The sequence below is a fragment of the Martes martes genome, assembly GCF_963455335.1.
Source record: "Martes martes genome assembly, chromosome: 18".
NCBI lineage: Eukaryota > Metazoa > Chordata > Mammalia > Carnivora > Mustelidae > Martes > Martes martes.
Genome location: NC_137906.1, coordinates 19,062,011 through 19,081,761, shown reverse-complemented (window position 1 = coordinate 19,081,761; position 19,751 = coordinate 19,062,011).

Genomic DNA, 19,751 nt, shown 5'->3' with positions numbered 1-19,751 from the left:
AGGGTCTGGCCTTGCTCTGAGCTCCTAGGGGCCACAAGCGCTTCTCTCTTCACAGGACGGAGTGGGGCTTGCTGGGCCACTGCCTCGTCCTGACGCTCTCCCTTGGCAGGAGCTCTGCGCTTCCACCGCCCGTCTCGGGCAGGGCTCCCTGCTCAGAGCCACCCCAGAGAGGCTGGTGGAAGGCCGGCGCGGCCGTTCGGCTCTCTCCGCGAGCCGGCTGTGCAGCCCGGGGCTTTCCGAACGCTTGCTCCACTGGGGTCGTCCGAAGGCTCTCTGCAGCTGAGGGAAACGAGGCTGCTGTCAGACGTTCTCCCGCGCCCTACGAACTAGGCCGTTTGTCCTGCTCCATGCGGCGCTTTACCGTCGCAGCAGTAGCCGCTTTCGCAGCCCTTCTGCGGGGCTACGGTGAGGCCGAGAGAAGGGGCCGACATCTCGGTCGGCCCCCGACCCCAGGCCCTGCAGGCAGCCTTCCCTGGGCTTCCGCCCCCACCCGCCGCGCCCACTCTCTCGCTCTCGGCCAGAGAGGCCTGCACGCCCAAGGCCGCTCGGCTCCAGGCTTCTCGCTCGGAGGGAAGGCTGTGGTGCTCACTCGAGCTTTCCAGGCTCAGCTTTCCGAAGGCATGCTTCTCCGTGGAGCGACGAGTGCGGGGTGGTGCTGTTGGCATGCCCCCCTCTCTTGTTTCTCCCAGGGAGCTCCAGGGGGCCGGAACGCGGGCCATGCCACAGAGGCCGAGGCAGCCACCAGCTTCCCACCTCCGCTTCGGAGCGCTGCCCCGGGAGAGCCCGGCCCCACGGCCCGGGCGCTCCGGCCTCCCGAAGCGGGACGCTTCCACTCTCCTGCGTGCTTCTCTCTCCGCACTCGTCTTTCCCCGGACGTCGTTCTCCCCGGAGCACGGTGTTGCTGTGAATTCAGGGCCCCGCTGTCTCGCTCTCGTGCCCGGCCCATGCTTCCAAAGTGCCTGACTCCCTGAAGCCCGCCGCCGGACCGGAGGCGCGGGCGGCACCCACACGTCCCCGGGGTGGAGGCCCGAGCCGGCAGAGCGTGGGCGTCCTCCACTGCGTCTGAGGGAAGGCTCTGGGACTGAGGGGAAGGGGGAGCTGACAGGGACCGCTCCGTGACGCGCGCAGAAGGAGCTGAGGGTCTGGCCCTTGCTCTGTGCTCCTAGGGGCCACAAGCGCTTCTCTCTTCATGGGACGGAGTGGGACTTGCTGGGCCACTGCCTCCTCCTGACACTCTCCCTTGATAGGAGCTCTGCGCTTCCACCGACCGCTTCGGGCAGGGCTTCCTGCTCAGAGCCACCCCAGAGAGGCTGGTGGGAGGCCGGCGCGGCCGTTCGGCTCTCTCCGCGAGCCGGCTGTGCAGCCCGGGGCTTTCCGAACGTTTGCTCCGCTGGGTCGTCCGAAGGCTCTCGGCAGCTGAGGGAAACGAGGCTGCTGTCAGACGTTCTCCCGCGCCCTCCGAACTAGGCCGTTTGTCCTGCTCCATGTGGCGCTTCACCGTCGCAGCAGGAGCCGCTTTCGCAGCCCTTCTGCGGGGCTACGGTGAGGCCGAGAGAAGGGGCCGACATCTCGGTCGGCCCCCGACCCCAGGCCCTGCAGGCAGCCTTCCCTGGGCTTCCGCCTCCACCCGCCGCGCCCACTCTCTCGCTCTCGGCCAGAGAGGCCTGCACGCCCAAGGCCGCTCGGCTCCAGGCTTCTCGCTCGGAGGGAAGGCTGTGGTGCTCACTCGAGCTTTCCAGGCTCAGCTTTCCGAAGGCATGCTTCTCCGTGGAGCGACGAGTGCGGGGTGGTGCTGTTGGCATGCCCCCCTCTCTTGTTTCTCCCAGGGAGCTCCAGGGGGCCGGAACGCGGGCCATGCCACAGAGGCCGAGGCAGCCACCAGCTTCCCACCTCCGCTTCGGAGCGCTGCCCCGGGAGAGCCCGGCCCCACGGCCCGGGCGCTCCGGCCTCCCGAAGCGGGACGCTTCCACTCTCCTGCGTGCTTCTCTCTCCGCACTCGTCTTTCCCCGGACGTCGTTCTCCCCGGAGCACGGTGTTGCTGTGAATTCAGGGCCCCGCTGTCTCGCTCTCGTGCCCGGCCCATGCTTCCAAAGTGCCTGACTCCCTGAAGCCCGCCGCCGGACCGGAGGCGCGGGCGGCACCCACACGTCCCCGGGGTGGAGGCCCGAGCCGGCAGAGCGTGGGCGTCCTCCACTGCGTCTGAGGGAAGGCTCTGGGACTGAGGGGAAGGGGGAGCTGACAGGGACCGCTCCGTGACGCGCGCAGAAGGAGCTGAGGGTCTGGCCTTGCTCTGAGCTCCTAGGGGCCACAAGCGCTTCTCTCTTCACAGGACGGAGTGGGGCTTGCTGGGCCACTGCCTCGTCCTGACGCTCTCCCTTGGCAGGAGCTCTGCGCTTCCACCGCCCGTCTCGGGCAGGGCTCCCTGCTCAGAGCCACCCCAGAGAGGCTGGTGGAAGGCCGGCGCGGCCGTTCGGCTCTCTCCGCGAGCCGGCTGTGCAGCCCGGGGCTTTCCGAACGCTTGCTCCACTGGGGTCGTCCGAAGGCTCTCTGCAGCTGAGGGAAACGAGGCTGCTGTCAGACGTTCTCCCGCGCCCTACGAACTAGGCCGTTTGTCCTGCTCCATGCGGCGCTTTACCGTCGCAGCAGTAGCCGCTTTCGCAGCCCTTCTGCGGGGCTACGGTGAGGCCGAGAGAAGGGGCCGACATCTCGGTCGGCCCCCGACCCCAGGCCCTGCAGGCAGCCTTCCCTGGGCTTCCGCCCCCACCCGCCGCGCCCACTCTCTCGCTCTCGGCCAGAGAGGCCTGCACGCCCAAGGCCGCTCGGCTCCAGGCTTCTCGCTCGGAGGGAAGGCTGTGGTGCTCACTCGAGCTTTCCAGGCTCAGCTTTCCGAAGGCATGCTTCTCCGTGGAGCGACGAGTGCGGGGTGGTGCTGTTGGCATGCCCCCCTCTCTTGTTTCTCCCAGGGAGCTCCAGGGGGCCGGAACGCGGGCCATGCCACAGAGGCCGAGGCAGCCACCAGCTTCCCACCTCCGCTTCGGAGCGCTGCCCCGGGAGAGCCCGGCCCCACGGCCCGGGCGCTCCGGCCTCCCGAAGCGGGACGCTTCCACTCTCCTGCGTGCTTCTCTCTCCGCACTCGTCTTTCCCCGGACGTCGTTCTCCCCGGAGCACGGTGTTGCTGTGAATTCAGGGCCCCGCTGTCTCGCTCTCGTGCCCGGCCCATGCTTCCAAAGTGCCTGACTCCCTGAAGCCCGCCGCCGGACCGGAGGCGCGGGCGGCACCCACACGTCCCCGGGGTGGAGGCCCGAGCCGGCAGAGCGTGGGCGTCCTCCACTGCGTCTGAGGGAAGGCTCTGGGACTGAGGGGAAGGGGGAGCTGACAGGGACCGCTCCGTGACGCGCGCAGAAGGAGCTGAGGGTCTGGCCCTTGCTCTGTGCTCCTAGGGGCCACAAGCGCTTCTCTCTTCATGGGACGGAGTGGGACTTGCTGGGCCACTGCCTCCTCCTGACACTCTCCCTTGATAGGAGCTCTGCGCTTCCACCGACCGCTTCGGGCAGGGCTTCCTGCTCAGAGCCACCCCAGAGAGGCTGGTGGGAGGCCGGCGCGGCCGTTCGGCTCTCTCCGCGAGCCGGCTGTGCAGCCCGGGGCTTTCCGAACGCTTGCTCCGCTGGGTCGTCCGAAGGCTCTCGGCAGCTGAGGGAAACGAGGCTGCTGTCAGACGTTCTCCCGCGCCCTCCGAACTAGGCCGTTTGTCCTGCTCCATGTGGCGCTTCACCGTCGCAGCAGGAGCCGCTTTCGCAGCCCTTCTGCGGGGCTACGGTGAGGCCGAGAGAAGGGGCCGACATCTCGGTCGGCCCCCGACCCCAGGCCCTGCAGGCAGCCTTCCCTGGGCTTCCGCCTCCACCCGCCGCGCCCACTCTCTCGCTCTCGGCCAGAGAGGCCTGCACGCCCAAGGCCGCTCGGCTCCAGGCTTCTCGCTCGGAGGGAAGGCTGTGGTGCTCACTCGAGCTTTCCAGGCTCAGCTTTCCGAAGGCATGCTTCTCCGTGGAGCGACGAGTGCGGGGTGGTGCTGTTGGCATGCCCCCCTCTCTTGTTTCTCCCAGGGAGCTCCAGGGGGCCGGAACGCGGGCCATGCCACAGAGGCCGAGGCAGCCACCAGCTTCCCACCTCCGCTTCGGAGCGCTGCCCCGGGAGAGCCCGGCCCCACGGCCCGGGCGCTCCGGCCTCCCGAAGCGGGACGCTTCCACTCTCCTGCGTGCTTCTCTCTCCGCACTCGTCTTTCCCCGGACGTCGTTCTCCCCGGAGCACGGTGTTGCTGTGAATTCAGGGCCCCGCTGTCTCGCTCTCGTGCCCGGCCCATGCTTCCAAAGTGCCTGACTCCCTGAAGCCCGCCGCCGGACCGGAGGCGCGGGCGGCACCCACACGTCCCCGGGGTGGAGGCCCGAGCCGGCAGAGCGTGGGCGTCCTCCACTGCGTCTGAGGGAAGGCTCTGGGACTGAGGGGAAGGGGGAGCTGACAGGGACCGCTCCGTGACGCGCGCAGAAGGAGCTGAGGGTCTGGCCTTGCTCTGAGCTCCTAGGGGCCACAAGCGCTTCTCTCTTCACAGGACGGAGTGGGGCTTGCTGGGCCACTGCCTCGTCCTGACGCTCTCCCTTGGCAGGAGCTCTGCGCTTCCACCGCCCGTCTCGGGCAGGGCTCCCTGCTCAGAGCCACCCCAGAGAGGCTGGTGGAAGGCCGGCGCGGCCGTTCGGCTCTCTCCGCGAGCCGGCTGTGCAGCCCGGGGCTTTCCGAACGCTTGCTCCACTGGGGTCGTCCGAAGGCTCTCTGCAGCTGAGGGAAACGAGGCTGCTGTCAGACGTTCTCCCGCGCCCTACGAACTAGGCCGTTTGTCCTGCTCCATGCGGCGCTTTACCGTCGCAGCAGTAGCCGCTTTCGCAGCCCTTCTGCGGGGCTACGGTGAGGCCGAGAGAAGGGGCCGACATCTCGGTCGGCCCCCGACCCCAGGCCCTGCAGGCAGCCTTCCCTGGGCTTCCGCCCCCACCCGCCGCGCCCACTCTCTCGCTCTCGGCCAGAGAGGTCTGCACGCCCAAGGCCGCTCGGCTCCAGGCTTCTCGCTCGGAGGGAAGGCTGTGGTGCTCACTCGAGCTTTCCAGGCTCAGCTTTCGGAAGGCATGCTTCTCCGTGGAGCGACGAGTGCGGGGTGGTGCTGTTGGCATGCCCCCCTCTCTTGTTTCTCCCAGGGAGCTCCAGGGGGCCGGAACGCGGGCCATGCCACAGAGGCCGAGGCAGCCACCAGCTTCCCACCTCCGCTTCGGAGCGCTGCCCCGGGAGAGCCCGGCCCCACGGCCCGGGCGCTCCGGCCTCCCGAAGCGGGACGCTTCCACTCTCCTGCGTGCTTCTCTCTCCGCACTCGTCTTTCCCCGGACGTCGTTCTCCCCGGAGCACGGTGTTGCTGTGAATTCAGGGCCCCGCTGTCTCGCTCTCGTGCCCGGCCCATGCTTCCAAAGTGCCTGACTCCCTGAAGCCCGCCGCCGGACCGGAGGCGCGGGCGGCACCCACACGTCCCCGGGGTGGAGGCCCGAGCCGGCAGAGCGTGGGCGTCCTCCACTGCGTCTGAGGGAAGGCTCTGGGACTGAGGGGAAGGGGGAGCTGACAGGGACCGCTCCGTGACGCGCGCAGAAGGAGCTGAGGGTCTGGCCCTTGCTCTGTGCTCCTAGGGGCCACAAGCGCTTCTCTCTTCATGGGACGGAGTGGGACTTGCTGGGCCACTGCCTCCTCCTGACACTCTCCCTTGATAGGAGCTCTGCGCTTCCACCGACCGCTTCGGGCAGGGCTTCCTGCTCAGAGCCACCCCAGAGAGGCTGGTGGGAGGCCGGCGCGGCCGTTCGGCTCTCTCCGCGAGCCGGCTGTGCAGCCCGGGGCTTTCCGAACGCTTGCTCCGCTGGGTCGTCCGAAGGCTCTCGGCAGCTGAGGGAAACGAGGCTGCTGTCAGACGTTCTCCCGCGCCCTCCGAACTAGGCCGTTTGTCCTGCTCCATGTGGCGCTTCACCGTCGCAGCAGGAGCCGCTTTCGCAGCCCTTCTGCGGGGCTACGGTGAGGCCGAGAGAAGGGGCCGACATCTCGGTCGGCCCCCGACCCCAGGCCCTGCAGGCAGCCTTCCCTGGGCTTCCGCCCCCACCCGCCGCGCCCACTCTCTCGCTCTCGGCCAGAGAGGCCTGCACGCCCAAGGCCGCTCGGCTCCAGGCTTCTCGCTCGGAGGGAAGGCTGTGGTGCTCACTCGAGCTTTCCAGGCTCAGCTTTCCGAAGGCATGCTTCTCCGTGGAGCGACGAGTGCGGGGTGGTGCTGTTGGCATGCCCCCCTCTCTTGTTTCTCCCAGGGAGCTCCAGGGGGCCGGAACGCGGGCCATGCCACAGAGGCCGAGGCAGCCACCAGCTTCCCACCTCCGCTTCGGAGCGCTGCCCCGGGAGAGCCCGGCCCCACGGCCCGGGCGCTCCGGCCTCCCGAAGCGGGACGCTTCCACTCTCCTGCGTGCTTCTCTCTCCGCACTCGTCTTTCCCCGGACGTCGTTCTCCCCGGAGCACGGTGTTGCTGTGAATTCAGGGCCCCGCTGTCTCGCTCTCGTGCCCGGCCCATGCTTCCAAAGTGCCTGACTCCCTGAAGCCCGCCGCCGGACCGGAGGCGCGGGCGGCACCCACACGTCCCCGGGGTGGAGGCCCGAGCCGGCAGAGCGTGGGCGTCCTCCACTGCGTCTGAGGGAAGGCTCTGGGACTGAGGGGAAGGGGGAGCTGACAGGGACCGCTCCGTGACGCGCGCAGAAGGAGCTGAGGGTCTGGCCTTGCTCTGAGCTCCTAGGGGCCACAAGCGCTTCTCTCTTCACAGGACGGAGTGGGGCTTGCTGGGCCACTGCCTCGTCCTGACGCTCTCCCTTGGCAGGAGCTCTGCGCTTCCACCGCCCGTCTCGGGCAGGGCTCCCTGCTCAGAGCCACCCCAGAGAGGCTGGTGGAAGGCCGGCGCGGCCGTTCGGCTCTCTCCGCGAGCCGGCTGTGCAGCCCGGGGCTTTCCGAACGCTTGCTCCACTGGGGTCGTCCGAAGGCTCTCTGCAGCTGAGGGAAACGAGGCTGCTGTCAGACGTTCTCCCGCGCCCTACGAACTAGGCCGTTTGTCCTGCTCCATGCGGCGCTTTACCGTCGCAGCAGTAGCCGCTTTCGCAGCCCTTCTGCGGGGCTACGGTGAGGCCGAGAGAAGGGGCCGACATCTCGGTCGGCCCCCGACCCCAGGCCCTGCAGGCAGCCTTCCCTGGGCTTCCGCCCCCACCCGCCGCGCCCACTCTCTCGCTCTCGGCCAGAGAGGCCTGCACGCCCAAGGCCGCTCGGCTCCAGGCTTCTCGCTCGGAGGGAAGGCTGTGGTGCTCACTCGAGCTTTCCAGGCTCAGCTTTCCGAAGGCATGCTTCTCCGTGGAGCGACGAGTGCGGGGTGGTGCTGTTGGCATGCCCCCCTCTCTTGTTTCTCCCAGGGAGCTCCAGGGGGCCGGAACGCGGGCCATGCCACAGAGGCCGAGGCAGCCACCAGCTTCCCACCTCCGCTTCGGAGCGCTGCCCCGGGAGAGCCCGGCCCCACGGCCCGGGCGCTCCGGCCTCCCGAAGCGGGACGCTTCCACTCTCCTGCGTGCTTCTCTCTCCGCACTCGTCTTTCCCCGGACGTCGTTCTCCCCGGAGCACGGTGTTGCTGTGAATTCAGGGCCCCGCTGTCTCGCTCTCGTGCCCGGCCCATGCTTCCAAAGTGCCTGACTCCCTGAAGCCCGCCGCCGGACCGGAGGCGCGGGTGGCACCCACACGTCCCCGGGGTGGAGGCCCGAGCCGGCAGAGCGTGGGCGTCCTCCACTGCGTCTGAGGGAAGGCTCTGGGACTGAGGGGAAGGGGGAGCTGACAGGGACCGCTCCGTGACGCGCGCAGAAGGAGCTGAGGGTCTGGCCCTTGCTCTGTGCTCCTAGGGGCCACAAGCGCTTCTCTCTTCACGGGACGGAGTGGGGCTTGCTGGGCCACTGCCTCGTCCTGACGCTCTTCCTTGGCAGGAGCTCTGCGCTTCCACCGCCCGCTTCGGGCAGGGCTCCCTGCTCAGAGCCACCCCAGAGAGGCTGGTGGGAGGCCGGCGCAGCCGTTCGGCTCTCTCTGCGAGCCGGCTGTGCAGCCCGGGGCTTTCCGAACGCTTGCTCCGCTGGGGTCGTCCGAAGGCTCTCTGCAGCTGAGGGAAACGAGGCTGCTGTCAGACGTTCTCCCGCGCCCTCCGAACTAGGCCGTTTGGCCTGCTCCATGTGGCGCTTCACCGTGGCAGCAGGAGCCGCTTTCGCAGCCCTTCTGCGGGGCTACGGTGAGGCCGAGAGAAGGGGCCGACATCTCGGTCGGCCACCGACCCCAGGCCCTGCAGGCAGCCTTCCCTGGGCTTCCGCCTCCACCCGCCGCGCCCACTCTCTCGCTCTCGGCCAGAGAGGTCTGCACGCCCAAGGCCGCTCGGCTCCAGGCTTCTCGCTCGGAGGGAAGGCTGTGGTGCTCACTCGAGCTTTCCAGGCTCAGCTTTCCGAAGGCATGCTTCTCCGTGGAGCGACGAGTGCGGGGTGGTGCTGTTGGCATGCCCCCCTCTCTTGTTTCTCCCAGGGAGCTCCAGGGGGCCGGAACGCGGGCCATGCCACAGAGGCCGAGGCAGCCACCAGCTTCCCACCTCCGCTTCGGAGCGCTGCCCCGGGAGAGCCCGGCCCCACGGCCCGGGCGCTCCGGCCTCCCGAAGCGGGACGCTTCCACTCTCCTGCGTGCTTCTCTCTCCGCACTCGTCTTTCCCCGGACGTCGTTCTCCCCGGAGCACGGTGTTGCTGTGAATTCAGGGCCCCGCTGTCTCGCTCTCGTGCCCGGCCCATGCTTCCAAAGTGCCTGACTCCCTGAAGCCCGCCGCCGGACCGGAGGCGCGGGCGGCACCCACACGTCCCCGGGGTGGAGGCCCGAGCCGGCAGAGCGTGGGCGTCCTCCACTGCGTCTGAGGGAAGGCTCTGGGACTGAGGGGAAGGGGGAGCTGACAGGGACCGCTCCGTGACGCGCGCAGAAGGAGCTGAGGGTCTGGCCCTTGCTCTGTGCTCCTAGGGGCCACAAGCGCTTCTCTCTTCATGGGACGGAGTGGGGCTTGCTGGGCCACTGCCTCCTCCTGACACTCTCCCTTGATAGGAGCTCTGCGCTTCCACCGACCGCTTCGGGCAGGGCTTCCTGCTCAGAGCCACCCCAGAGAGGCTGGTGGGAGGCCGGCGCGGCCGTTCGGCTCTCTCCGCGAGCCGGCTGTGCAGCCCGGGGCTTTCCGAACGCTTGCTCCGCTGGGTCGTCCGAAGGCTCTCGGCAGCTGAGGGAAACGAGGCTGCTGTCAGACGTTCTCCCGCGCCCTCCGAACTAGGCCGTTTGGCCTGCTCCATGTGGCGCTTCACCGTCGCAGCAGGAGCCGCTTTCGCAGCCCTTCTGCGGGGCTACGGTGAGGCCGAGAGAAGGGGCCGACATCTCGGTCGGCCCCCGACCCCAGGCCCTGCAGGCAGCCTTCCCTGGGCTTCCGCCTCCACCCGCCGCGCCCACTCTCTCGCTCTCGGCCAGAGAGGCCTGCACGCCCAAGGCCGCTCGGCTCCAGGCTTCTCGCTCGGAGGGAAGGCTGTGGTGCTCACTCGAGCTTTCCAGGCTCAGCTTTCCGAAGGCATGCTTCTCCGTGGAGCGACGAGTGCGGGGTGGTGCTGTTGGCATGCCCCCCTCTCTTGTTTCTCCCAGGGAGCTCCAGGGGGCCGGAACGCGGGCCATGCCACAGAGGCCGAGGCAGCCACCAGCTTCCCACCTCCGCTTCGGAGCGCTGCCCCGGGAGAGCCCGGCCCCACGGCCCGGGCGCTCCGGCCTCCCGAAGCGGGACGCTTCCACTCTCCTGCGTGCTTCTCTCTCCGCACTCGTCTTTCCCCGGACGTCGTTCTCCCCGGAGCACGGTGTTGCTGTGAATTCAGGGCCCCGCTGTCTCGCTCTCGTGCCCGGCCCATGCTTCCAAAGTGCCTGACTCCCTGAAGCCCGCCGCCGGACCGGAGGCGCGGGCGGCACCCACACGTCCCCGGGGTGGAGGCCCGAGCCGGCAGAGCGTGGGCGTCCTCCACTGCGTCTGAGGGAAGGCTCTGGGACTGAGGGGAAGGGGGAGCTGACAGGGACCACTCCGTGACGCGCGCAGAAGGAGCTGAGGGTCTGGCCCTTGCTCTGTGCTCCTAGGGGCCACAAGCGCTTCTCTCTTCACGGGACGGAGTGGGGCTTGCTGGGCCACTGCCTCGTCCTGACGCTCTCCCTTGGCAGGAGCTCTGCGCTTCCACCGCCCGTCTCGGGCAGGGCTCCCTGCTCAGAGCCACCCCAGAGAGGCTGGTGGAAGGCCGGCGCGGCCGTTCGGCTCTCTCCGCGAGCCGGCTGTGCAGCCCGGGGCTTTCCGAACGCTTGCTCCGCTGGGGTCTTCCGAAGGCTCTCTGCAGCTGAGGGAAACGAGGCTGCTGTCAGACGTTCTCCCGCGCCCTCCGAACTAGGTCGTTTGTCCTGCTCCATGCGGCGCTTCACCGTCGCAGCAGGAGCCGCTTTCGCAGCCCTTCTGCGGGGCTACGGTGAGGCCGAGAGAAGGGGCCGACATCTCGGTCGGCCACCGACCCCAGGCCCTGCAGGCAGCCTTCCCTGGGCTTCCGCCTCCACCCGCTGCGCCCACTCTCTCGCTCTCGGCCAGAGAGGTCTGCACGCCCAAGGCCGCTCGGCTCCAGGCTTCTCGCTCGGAGGGAAGGCTGTGGTGCTCACTCGAGCTTACCAGGCTCAGCTTTCCGAAGGCATGCTTCTCCGTGGAGCGACGAGTGCGGGGTGGTGCTGTTGGCATGCCCCCCTCTCTTGTTTCTCCCAGGGAGCTCCAGGGGGCCGGAACGCGGGCCATGCCACAGAGGCCGAGACAGCCACCAGCTTCCCACCTCCGCTTCGGAGCGCTGCCCCGGGAGAGCCCGGCCCCACGGCCCGGGCGCTCCGGCCTCCCGAAGCGGGACGCTTCCACTCTCCTGCGTGCTTCTCTCTCCGCACTCGTCTTTCCCCGGACGTCTTTCTCCCCGGAGCACGGTGTTGCTGTGAATTCAGGGCCCCGCTGTCTCGCTCTCGTGCCCGGCCCATGCTTCCAAAGTGCCTGACTCCCTGAAGCCCGCCGCTGGAACGGAGGCGCGGGCGGCACCCACACGTCCCCGGGGTGGAGGCCCGAGCCGGCAGAGCGTGGGCGTCCTCCACTGCGTCTGAGGGAAGGCTCTGGGACTGAGGGGAAGGGGGAGCTGACAGGGACCGCTCCGTGACGCGCGCAGAAGGAGCTGAGGGTCTGGCCCTTGCTCTGTGCTCCTAGGGGCCACAAGCGCTTCTCTCTTCCCGGGACGGAGTGGGGCTTGCTGGGCCACTGCCTCGTCCTGACGCTCTCCCTTGGCAGGAGCTCTGCGCTTCCACCGCCCGCTTCGGGCAGGGCTCCCTGCTCAGAGCCACCCCAGAGAGGCTGGTGGGAGGCCGACGCAGCCGTTCGGCTCTCTCCGCGAGCCGGCTGTGCAGCCCGGGGCTTTCCGAACGCTTGCTCCGCTGGGGTCGTCCGAAGGCTCTCTGCAGCTGAGGGAAACGAGGCTGCTGTCAGACGTTCTCCCGCGCCCTCCGAACTAGGCCGTTTGGCCTGCTCCATGTGGCGCTTCACCGTGGCAGCAGGAGCCGCTTTCGCAGCCCTTCTGCGGGGCTACGGTGAGGCCCAGAGAAGGGGCCGACATCTCGGTCGGCCACCGACCCCAGGCCCTGCAGGCAGCCTTCCCTGGGCTTCCGCCTCCACCCGCCGCGCCCACTCTCTCGCTCTCGGCCAGAGAGGTCTGCACGCCCAAGGCCGCTCGGCTCCAGGCTTCTCGCTCGGAGGGAAGGCTGTGGTGCTCACTCGAGCTTTCCAGGCTCAGCTTTCGGAAGGCATGCTTCTCCGTGGAGCGACGAGTGCGGGGTGGTGCTGTTGGCATGCCCCCCTCTCTTGTTTCTCCCAGGGAGCTCCAGGGGGCCGGAACGCGGGCCATGCCACAGAGGCCGAGGCAGCCACCAGCTTCCCACCTCCGCTTCGGAGCGCTGCCCCGGGAGAGCCCGGCCCCACGGCCCGGGCGCTCCGGCCTCCCGAAGCGGGACGCTTCCACTCTCCTGCGTGCTTCTCTCTCCGCACTCGTCTTTCCCCGGACGTCGTTCTCCCCGGAGCACGGTGTTGCTGTGAATTCAGGGCCCCGCTGTCTCGCTCTCGTGCCCGGCCCATGCTTCCAAAGTGCCTGACTCCCTGAAGCCCGCCGCCGGACCGGAGGCGCGGGCGGCACCCACACGTCCCCGGGGTGGAGGCCCGAGCCGGCAGAGCGTGGGCGTCCTCCACTGCGTCTGAGGGAAGGCTCTGGGACTGAGGGGAAGGGGGAGCTGACAGGGACCGCTCCGTGACGCGCGCAGAAGGAGCTGAGGGTCTGGCCTTGCTCTGAGCTCCTAGGGGCCACAAGCGCTTCTCTCTTCACAGGACGGAGTGGGGCTTGCTGGGCCACTGCCTCGTCCTGACGCTCTCCCTTGGCAGGAGCTCTGCGCTTCCACCGCCCGTCTCGGGCAGGGCTCCCTGCTCAGAGCCACCCCAGAGAGGCTGGTGGAAGGCCGGCGCGGCCGTTCGGCTCTCTCCGCGAGCCGGCTGTGCAGCCCGGGGCTTTCCGAACGCTTGCTCCACTGGGGTCGTCCGAAGGCTCTCTGCAGCTGAGGGAAACGAGGCTGCTGTCAGACGTTCTCCCGCGCCCTACGAACTAGGCCGTTTGTCCTGCTCCATGCGGCGCTTTACCGTCGCAGCAGTAGCCGCTTTCGCAGCCCTTCTGCGGGGCTACGGTGAGGCCGAGAGAAGGGGCCGACATCTCGGTCGGCCCCCGACCCCAGGCCCTGCAGGCAGCCTTCCCTGGGCTTCCGCCCCCACCCGCCGCGCCCACTCTCTCGCTCTCGGCCAGAGAGGCCTGCACGCCCAAGGCCGCTCGGCTCCAGGCTTCTCGCTCGGAGGGAAGGCTGTGGTGCTCACTCGAGCTTTCCAGGCTCAGCTTTCCGAAGGCATGCTTCTCCGTGGAGCGACGAGTGCGGGGTGGTGCTGTTGGCATGCCCCCCTCTCTTGTTTCTCCCAGGGAGCTCCAGGGGGCCGGAACGCGGGCCATGCCACAGAGGCCGAGGCAGCCACCAGCTTCCCACCTCCGCTTCGGAGCGCTGCCCCGGGAGAGCCCGGCCCCACGGCCCGGGCGCTCCGGCCTCCCGAAGCGGGACGCTTCCACTCTCCTGCGTGCTTCTCTCTCCGCACTCGTCTTTCCCCGGACGTCGTTCTCCCCGGAGCACGGTGTTGCTGTGAATTCAGGGCCCTGCTGTCTCGCTCTCGTGCCCGGCCCATGCTTCCAAAGTGCCTGACTCCCTGAAGCCCGCCGCCGGACCGGAGGCGCGGGCGGCACCCACACGTCCCCGGGGTGGAGGCCCGAGCCGGCAGAGCGTGGGCGTCCTCCACTGCGTCTGAGGGAAGGCTCTGGGACTGAGGGGAAGGGGGAGCTGACAGGGACCGCTCCGTGACGCGCGCAGAAGGAGCTGAGGGTCTGGCCTTGCTCTGAGCTCCTAGGGGCCACAAGCGCTTCTCTCTTCACAGGACGGAGTGGGGCTTGCTGGGCCACTGCCTCGTCCTGACGCTCTCCCTTGGCAGGAGCTCTGCGCTTCCACCGCCCGTCTCGGGCAGGGCTCCCTGCTCAGAGCCACCCCAGAGAGGCTGGTGGAAGGCCGGCGCGGCCGTTCGGCTCTCTCCGCGAGCCGGCTGTGCAGCCCGGGGCTTTCCGAACGCTTGCTCCGCTGGGGTCGTCCGAAGGCTCTCTGCAGCTGAGGGAAACGAGGCTGCTGTCAGACGTTCTCCCGCGCCCTCCGAACTAGGCCGTTTGGCCTGCTCCATGTGGCGCTTCACCGTGGCAGCAGGAGCCGCTTTCGCAGCCCTTCTGCGGGGCTACGGTGAGGCCGAGAGAAGGGGCCGACATCTCGGTCGGCCACCGACCCCAGGCCCTGCAGGCAGCCTTCCCTGGGCTTCCGCCTCCACCCGCCGCGCCCACTCTCTCGCTCTCGGCCAGAGAGGTCTGCACGCCCAAGGCCGCTCGGCTCCAGGCTTCTCGCTCGGAGGGAAGGCTGTGGTGCTCACTCGAGCTTTCCAGGCTCAGCTTTCCGAAGGCATGCTTCTCCGTGGAGCGACGAGTGCGGGGTGGTGCTGTTGGCATGCCCCCCTCTCTTGTTTCTCCCAGGGAGCTCCAGGGGGCCGGAACGCGGGCCATGCCACAGAGGCCGAGGCAGCCACCAGCTTCCCACCTCCGCTTCGGAGCGCTGCCCCGGGAGAGCCCGGCCCCACGGCCCGGGCGCTCCGGCCTCCCGAAGCGGGACGCTTCCACTCTCCTGCGTGCTTCTCTCTCCGCACTCGTCTTTCCCCGGACGTCGTTCTCCCCGGAGCACGGTGTTGCTGTGAATTCAGGGCCCCGCTGTCTCGCTCTCGTGCCCGGCCCATGCTTCCAAAGTGCCTGACTCCCTGAAGCCCGCCGCCGGACCGGAGGCGCGGGCGGCACCCACACGTCCCCGGGGTGGAGGCCCGAGCCGGCAGAGCGTGGGCGTCCTCCACTGCGTCTGAGGGAAGGCTCTGGGACTGAGGGGAAGGGGGAGCTGACAGGGACCGCTCCGTGACGCGCGCAGAAGGAGCTGAGGGTCTGGCCCTTGCTCTGTGCTCCTAGGGGCCACAAGCGCTTCTCTCTTCACGGGACGGAGTGGGGCTTGCTGGGCCACTGCCTCCTCCTGACACTCTCCCTTGATAGGAGCTCTGCGCTTCCACCGACCGCTTCGGGCAGGGCTTCCTGCTCAGAGCCACCCCAGAGAGGCTGGTGGGAGGCCGGCGCGGCCGTTCGGCTCTCTCCGCGAGCCGGCTGTGCAGCCCGGGGCTTTCCGAACGCTTGCTCCGCTGGGTCGTCCGAAGGCTCTCGGCAGCTGAGGGAAACGAGGCTGCTGTCAGACGTTCTCCCGCGCCCTCCGAACTAGGCCGTTTGTCCTGCTCCATGTGGCGCTTCACCGTCGCAGCAGGAGCCGCTTTCGCAGCCCTTCTGCGGGGCTACGGTGAGGCCGAGAGAAGGGGCCGACATCTCGGTCGGCCCCCGACCCCAGGCCCTGCAGGCAGCCTTCCCTGGGCTTCCGCCTCCACCCGCCGCGCCCACTCTCTCGCTCTCGGCCAGAGAGGCCTGCACGCCCAAGGCCGCTCGGCTCCAGGCTTCTCGCTCGGAGGGAAGGCTGTGGTGCTCACTCGAGCTTTCCAGGCTCAGCTTTCCGAAGGCATGCTTCTCCGTGGAGCGACGAGTGCGGGGTGGTGCTGTTGGCATGCCCCCCTCTCTTGTTTCTCCCAGGGAGCTCCAGGGGGCCGGAACGCGGGCCATGCCACAGAGGCCGAGGCAGCGACCAGCTTCCCACCTCCGCTTCGGAGCGCTGCCCCGGGAGAGCCCGGCCCCACGGCCCGGGCGCTCCGGCCTCCCGAAGCGGGACGCTTCCACTCTCCTGCGTGCTTCTCTCTCCGCACTCGTCTTTCCCCGGACGTCGTTCTCCCCGGAGCACGGTGTTGCTGTGAATTCAGGGCCCCGCTGTCTCGCTCTCGTGCCCGGCCCATGCTTCCAAAGTGCCTGACTCCCTGAAGCCCGCCGCCGGACCGGAGGCGCGGGCGGCACCCACACGTCCCCGGGGTGGAGGCCCGAGCCGGCAGAGCGTGGGCGTCCTCCACTGCGTCTGAGGGAAGGCTCTGGGACTGAGAGGAAGGGGGAGCTGACAGGGACCGCTCCGTGACGCGCGCAGAAGGAGCTGAGGGTCTGGCCCTTGCTCTGTGCTCCTAGGGGCCACAAGCGCTTCTCTCTTCACGGGATGGAGTGGGGCTTGCTGGGCCACTGCCTCGTCCTGAAGCTCTCCCTTGGCAGGAGCTCTGCGCTTCCACCGCCCGCTTCGGGCAGGGCTCCCTGCTCAGAGCCACCCCAGAGAGGCTGGTGGGAGGCCGGCGCGGCCGTTCGGCTCTCTCCGCGAGCCGGCTGTGCAGCCCGGGGCTTTCCGAACGCTTGCTCCGCTGGGTCGTCCGAAGGCTCTCGGCAGCTGAGGGAAACGAGGCTGCTGTCAGACGTTCTCCCGCGCCCTCCGAACTAGGCCGTTTGTCCTGCTCCATGTGGCGCTTCACCGTCGCAGCAGGAGCCGCTTTCGCAGCCCTTCTGCGGGGCTACGGTGAGGCCGAGAGAAGGGGCCGACATCTCGGTCGGCCCCCGACCCCAGGCCCTGCAGGCAGCCTTCCCTGGGCTTCCGCCTCCACCCGCCGCGCCCACTCTCTCGCTCTCGGCCAGAGAGGCCTGCACGCCCAAGGCCGCTCGGCTCCAGGCTTCTCGCTCGGAGGGAAGGCTGTGGTGCTCACTCGAGCTTTCCAGGCTCAGCTTTCCGAAGGCATGCTTCTCCGTGGAGCGACGAGTGCGGGGTGGTGCTGTTGGCATGCCCCCCTCTCTTGTTTCTCCCAGGGAGCTCCAGGGGGCCGGAACGCGGGCCATGCCACAGAGGCCGAGGCAGCCACCAGCTTCCCACCTCCGCTTCGGAGCGCTGCCCCGGGAGAGCCCGGCCCCACGGCCCGGGCGCTCCGGCCTCCCGAAGCGGGACGCTTCCACTCTCCTGCGTGCTTCTCTCTCCGCACTCGTCTTTCCCCGGACGTCGTTCTCCCCGGAGCACGGTGTTGCTGTGAATTCAGGGCCCCGCTGTCTCGCTCTCGTGCCCGGCCCATGCTTCCAAAGTGCCTGACTCCCTGAAGCCCGCCGCCGGACCGGAGGCGCGGGCGGCACCCACACGTCCCCGGGGTGGAGGCCCGAGCCGGCAGAGCGTGGGCGTCCTCCACTGCGTCTGAGGGAAGGCTCTGGGACTGAGGGGAAGGGGGAGCTGACAGGGACCGCTCCGTGACGCGCGCAGAAGGAGCTGAGGGTCTGGCCCTTGCTCTGTGCTCCTAGGGGCCACAAGCGCTTCTCTCTTCATGGGACGGAGTGGGACTTGCTGGGCCACTGCCTCCTCCTGACACTCTCCCTTGATAGGAGCTCTGCGCTTCCACCGACCGCTTCGGGCAGGGCTTCCTGCTCAGAGCCACCCCAGAGAGGCTGGTGGGAGGCCGGCGCGGCCGTTCGGCTCTCTCCGCGAGCCGGCTGTGCAGCCCGGGGCTTTCCGAACGCTTGCTCCGCTGGGTCGTCCGAAGGCTCTCGGCAGCTGAGGGAAACGAGGCTGCTGTCAGACGTTCTCCCGCGCCCTCCGAACTAGGCCGTTTGGCCTGCTCCATGTGGCGCTTCACCGTCGCAGCAGGAGCCGCTTTCGCAGCCCTTCTGCGGGGCTACGGTGAGGCCGAGAGAAGGGGCCGACATCTCGGTCGGCCCCCGACCCCAGGCCCTGCAGGCAGCCTTCCCTGGGCTTCCGCCTCCACCCGCCGCGCCCACTCTCTCGCTCTCGGCCAGAGAGGCCTGCACGCCCAAGGCCGCTCGGCTCCAGGCTTCTCGCTCGGAGGGAAGGCTGTGGTGCTCACTCGAGCTTTCCAGGCTCAGCTTTCCAAAGGCATGCTTCTCCGTGGAGCGACGAGTGCGGGGTGGTGCTGTTGGCATGCCCCCCTCTCTTGTTTCTCCCAGGGAGCTCCAGGGGGCCGGAACGCGGGCCATGCCACAGAGGCCGAGGCAGCCACCAGCTTCCCACCTCCGCTTCGGAGCGCTGCCCCGGGAGAGCCCGGCCCCACGGCCCGGGCGCTCCGGCCTCCCGAAGCGGGACGCTTCCACTCTCCTGCGTGCTTCTCTCTCCGCACTCGTCTTTCCCCGGACGTCGTTCTCCCCGGAGCACGGTGTTGCTGTGAATTCAGGGCCCCGCTGTCTCGCTCTCGTGCCCGGCCCATGCTTCCAAAGTGCCTGACTCCCTGAAGCCCGCCGCCGGACCGGAGGCGCGGGCGGCACCCACACGTCCCCGGGGTGGAGGCCCGAGCCGGCAGAGCGTGGGCGTCCTCCACTGCGTCTGAGGGAAGGCTCTGGGACTGAGGGGAAGGGGGAGCTGACAGGGACCGCTCCGTGACGCGCGCAGAAGGAGCTGAGGGTCTGGCCTTGCTCTGAGCTCCTAGGGGCCACAAGCGCTTCTCTCTTCACAGGACGGAGTGGGGCTTGCTGGGCCACTGCCTCGTCCTGACGCTCTCCCTTGGCAGGAGCTCTGCGCTTCCACCGCCCGTCTCGGGCAGGGCTCCCTGCTCAGAGCCACCCCAGAGAGGCTGGTGGAAGGCCGGCGCGGCCGTTCGGCTCTCTCCGCGAGCCGGCTGTGCAGCCCGGGGCTTTCCGAACGCTTGCTCCACTGGGGTCGTCCGAAGGCTCTCTGCAGCTGAGGGAAACGAGGCTGCTGTCAGACGTTCTCCCGCGCCCTACGAACTAGGCCGTTTGTCCTGCTCCATGCGGCGCTTTACCGTCGCAGCAGTAGCCGCTTTCGCAGCCCTTCTGCGGGGCTACGGTGAGGCCGAGAGAAGGGGCCGACATCTCGGTCGGCCCCCGACCCCAGGCCCTGCAGGCAGCCTTCCCTGGGCTTCCGCCCCCACCCGCCGCGCCCACTCTCTCGCTCTCGGCCAGAGAGGCCTGCACGCCCAAGGCCGCTCGGCTCCAGGCTTCTCGCTCGGAGGGAAGGCTGTGGTGCTCACTCGAGCTTTCCAGGCTCAGCTTTCCGAAGGCATGCTTCTCCGTGGAGCGACGAGTGCGGGGTGGTGCTGTTGGCATGCCCCCCTCTCTTGTTTCTCCCAGGGAGCTCCAGGGGGCCGGAACGCGGGCCATGCCACAGAGGCCGAGGCAGCCACCAGCTTCCCACCTCCGCTTCGGAGCGCTGCCCCGGGAGAGCCCGGCCCCACGGCCCGGGCGCTCCGGCCTCCCGAAGCGGGACGCTTCCACTCTCCTGCGTGCTTCTCTCTCCGCACTCGTCTTTCCCCGGACGTCGTTCTCCCCGGAGCACGGTGTTGCTGTGAATTCAGGGCCCCGCTGTCTCGCTCTCGTGCCCGGCCCATGCTTCCAAAGTGCCTGACTCCCTGAAGCCCGCCGCCGGACCGGAGGCGCGGGCGGCACCCACACGTCCCCGGGGTGGAGGCCCGAGCCGGCAGAGCGTGGGCGTCCTCCATTGCGTCTGAGGGAAGGCTCTGGGACTGAGGGGAAGGGGGAGCTGACAGGGACCGCTCCGTGACGCGCGCAGAAGGAGCTGAGGGTCTGGCCCTTGCTCTGTGCTCCTAGGGGCCACAAGCGCTTCTCTCTTCATGGGACGGAGTGGGACTTGCTGGGCCACTGCCTCCTCCTGACACTCTCCCTTGATAGGAGCTCTGCGCTTCCACCGACCGCTTCGGGCAGGGCTTCCTGCTCAGAGCCACCCCAGAGAGGCTGGTGGGAGGCCGGCGCGGCCGTTCGGCTCTCTCCGCGAGCCGGCTGTGCAGCCCGGGGCTTTCCGAACGCTTGCTCCGCTGGGTCGTCCGAAGGCTCTCGGCAGCTGAGGGAAACGAGGCTGCTGTCAGACGTTCTCCCGCGCCCTCCGAACTAGGCCGTTTGTCCTGCTCCATGTGGCGCTTCACCGTCGCAGCAGGAGCCGCTTTCGCAGCCCTTCTGCGGGGCTACGGTGAGGCCGAGAGA